The sequence below is a fragment of the Mytilus californianus genome, unplaced genomic scaffold (genome assembly GCF_021869535.1).
Source record: "Mytilus californianus isolate M0D057914Y unplaced genomic scaffold, xbMytCali1.0.p SCAF_38, whole genome shotgun sequence".
Taxonomy (NCBI): Eukaryota; Metazoa; Mollusca; class Bivalvia; order Mytilida; family Mytilidae; genus Mytilus; species Mytilus californianus.
The window spans coordinates 999,176-1,003,551 of record NW_026262688.1 but is presented as its reverse complement, the minus strand read 5'-3'; positions in this window follow the sequence as shown (position 1 = coordinate 1,003,551).

Below are 4,376 nucleotides of genomic sequence, written 5' to 3'. Positions count from 1 at the left end.
TGTCAGAGATTCTGCAGTTAGTTTCGAATTGGCTCTGTAGCACATATTGTACAAAGAGAGAATTACGATCATTGCTGGGAAAATTAAATTTTGTATCTCAATGTGTGCGTTCTGGCCGAATTTTTGTCTCAAGACTTTTAAATTGGTTAAGCGATTTTCCCCGATAAAGGGAAATTAGTCATTCCAGCTAATTTTAAACTTGACTTATTGTGGTGGCAGGAATTTTTGCCTGGTAATAATAATGTTTCCGTGATTTTGTCTGATGAATTCCCAAACCTGATCAATTGTTTTCTGTTGATGCATGTTTGACAGAATGTTGCGGATAGACGGACGGAAGATACTTTCACTGTTTATTTAGATCAAAATATGCATATAAATTTATAAGAGATGTTGACAATTTTAGTAGCCTTACATTTATGGGGTAAACATATTACAAATTAAGAGGTGGTTCTTTTTGGAGATGATTTGGTATCAATTCGTATTTTGAATACAGGCGCTACCAGAAGTGTGTTCCTGCAGTCGTGTTTGCGGGAAGTTTGTTAGATTGCAGCTTTAAATAATTTTGAGTTAAAAGCTTTACATATTTCAGGTTGCGATAACCGTTTACAGGATCTTTTGTCTAGATGGGATTTAGGTTATAAATTTCAGTTAGAATTTTACGAGAGGACAAAAGGCATTTCTCTATCTAGAGATATTATTCCTAAAGAATTGTTTCAGTTTGAACATATTTGGTAATTGCTTATTCATGTTTTTGTAGATTTGGAAGTACTAAGACGAGATATGTTTTTGACTAGGATTTCGGCTTTCGCCAAAGGTACTTTGATTAATTTTAAAACGCAGTGGAGCGCTTATTTATTGTTTTATAATTACTTTCATTTAGAACCGTTTGATATTAATGCTGAGTTATTATGCACTTATTCAGAGTTTCTCAGTAGAAGTTTCAGATCAGCTCAATCTATTCGCGATTATTTAAAAGGAATTTATTTTTTTTTCCTGTTGTTAGTATTACATGTGAATGTGTTTTCGTCTTACGAATTGAATTTGACGATGAAAGGGTTAGATAGCAAATTAAAACATTTACATAAACAGGCATTTCCTATTATTTTAGAAATTCTAGGAAAATTTCATGAACATTTGAATTTAAATATTCCTCTTGATGCGACATATTGGTGTTTTTTTTTTCTTTTTGCTTTATTACCTTTTTAGCAGGAAGTCTAATTTAGTTCAAGTATCAACCAATAAATTTGACAAAAACAAACAGCTATGCAGAGGTGATGTTACAGTCTTTCCGTCTTTTATAATAAATGCATTCAAATGGACAAATACAATTCAGTTGGGTAATCGTATTTTAAGGATACCTTTGATTGCATATCCTTTATCTACATTTTGCCCTGCATATGCGTATAAAAGGATGTGTTCTTTAAATCCTTGCACTTCGGATGATGCCGTTTTTTCTTGTACAAAAAAAGGTAAATGAAAAAGGGTAAATGCATGCCAATTACTTATAACCAGTTTCAGAATAAGCTGAGAGAACTACTTTGTAAAATTGAGTTAGATCCAAAATTGTTTTCTTCAAATAGTTTCCGAAAAGGTGGAGCAACGTTGGCTTCAAAACAGGAGTTTCTCCTAGTTCTATCCAATTGAGGGGTGATTGAAAGAGCAATTGCTATTCTAAATATATTGTCAGTTCTTTATCTGATAAAATCAATGTAGCGGAACAAATTAAAAACTTTGTTTTAAAATAAATTTGCTCTTTATAGATATTAGGTCTACTCTGGAGTGCGATTCCATAGCTAAGCATGTTAAAACTTTTAGAAGGTGTCACTTGCAAGCCCTTCCTGGAGCAAATATTTGGGACATAATACATTTGCTTAATTGTGGAACAATTCAGGTAAATTATGATATAATTCTAATGCTTGTAGGAACCAATAATGTTACATTTGAATTATTTTGGTAATTTAAAGTTGACGAATTTTTTTGTTCAAGTATTGGCTCATTGTTAAACAAGAGGATGTTCAGTCTCATCTTGTTACTGTTAAACAGAAGGAGCAATCTTATTCTGTACCATTTTTGTTTAATTGTGCTTACAGTAGTGGGTGATTTTAATATATCCTTAATGGGACATTTTGTGTTCTGACCATTCTTGTTAGAAAGATCTGACCATTCATGTCAGTGGTTATTTTTTTTTTTCATCTGACCATTCATATAGGTATTATCATATTTTTGATAGAAATAGCTGACCATTCATGTCAGTGATATTTTCTGATTTCTGACCATTCATGTCAGTATAATTATTATTTTTGTTTTCATTCTTATCTTTGTTTAAGGTCAAACATGGCTTTAAATGAGCCGTGTAACTTAAATAGCTCTTAAATTTTGTTTAGTATCAACCAATGTGCTTTGTTTACTGTTTGGCCGTCCTTTTTTGGTGCTTAACATTAATTAAATTAACTTTATCGTAATTAAAACACAGATTTAGTAAAATGAAACATAATTGTTGTTTTTTTATGGTATGAAACTGCTTAAAAAGCCTTTGAAAAGTCTTTTTGTGGTATTTTTCAGGGTATTTAATTAAAAACTTCCATACAAGGCAAAATTTAACTAAGAGTACATCAAGACTTTATTTCCTAGATGTACTTGCAATACTGGTCAAAGCAAACACAGAAAACAATTCATATTCATTAAACATAGTATTTTAAAGCATGCTTTTAAAAACAGTCAAAGTGCAACTTTATATACCAAATATACATTGGCCGCAGTATGGGCTGTAGTATAAATTTTCCGCTATCTTTACAAGTTCAGCCTTTATGAAAGTTGTATGGAAACTGGAACTTGAAAATTGGATACATTACATGATTAATACAAAAAAAGAGGGAAAAGAAGTTAAAAAGTCCCGTATAGGGGTAAATTCAGTAAATAAATATACGTCATCAGGAACCGCCCATTTGGGGGAGAGCTTTCTGTACAAAACGGTAGTCCTGTGGTCTTCTGATTGGTAGATAATGTTTGTAATAAATAATGTTTGATAGGCTGATCAAAACTAAAGTTAAAAAAAAATTAAAAATGATGGCTGAATATACTAAATTATTTTACTACAGGGTTGAAAAGTAATGGGGGTCAGTAAAGGAATTAAGTGCAAATCTACAGTGTTTGTAAACAAGGCCATGTGAATGCCCAAAAATGCCGCATGATCCTATGTTTTTATTGTTGCAAAAGATAGGGCTACATTTGTACTTTCATGAATGATATATGAAAGCTTCCAATTTCTGAAGGTAGATCAGGTATAAATTTATTTCAAGACATAGATTACCATTAAAGTCAATGGGAGATTTTTGACTGAATTTACCCCTACAATCTTTCATGACCGCAAATAGTATATATATATAATTAGAAAACTATCATATCAGACGACTATGTTTTCTAATATTTAAAGAACACGTTTTATCTCTCAGACGCAGGAAATTATGACCAATATGCGTCCTCGGCTAGCGCCTTGTGATAAGATTAGTCTCGGAAAAAATCCAGGATCGATCGATATAAAAAGGACATATAATAATCTATTTTTATTCAAATGTTAGATACAATATGTACCATCTTGCCAGACGAAATTATAAAAAAACAAAACCTACTATTAACGCATTTTTATTATATGTAAAACATAGATTATACCATGTTGTTTTCCACTTGGGCCCTGAGTCATTCAGGGATAGTATATAAACCCTTGCGCCTTTAGATACTATGGGGGTCTTGGGATGATACGATGACCTATATAGAAAAGGAATCTTTGTCCCTGAAACTTTAATTAACTTAATGAACCCGGCAAAACAGATGCAATGAAAATTGCAAGCAAAGACAAGATGAACAAACCCAGACATATAAAACTGAATACGCAGACAACACGGGTTCTCTTTCAAATTTGTTACGAATTCATAACACGTCGACCATATTGAAAAATATTTATTTCAACTCATTTAGTGTCAAACGGGATAAAAAATCAAGAAGAAATTTAAAAAATGTTTCATCATTCTCAATTGTATTGACCATTTCACAAAACCATAGACCTTTAAGTTTATGATATTAGTGTGGAATTGTGTAACCAAACTGGGCACACAATATGAATAACATAGGTATTTTCAATTTTTCTATAGTAAAACATGAAAAAGGCTAATACATCTTTGAAATAAAAAAGAAGTGTAAATGTTGCTTCACAAGAGAATAAAATAAACTTGTGAGAGCGACAGGATAGAACAGAATTATTTTTTGAAAACCTGCCGACTTCCAAACAATTAATACAAACGTTATCAATACGATGACACAGTTTCATTTGTTTCATCATTTTTTTTAATCATTGTAAGTTCTAGCACAGAAGTATTCTT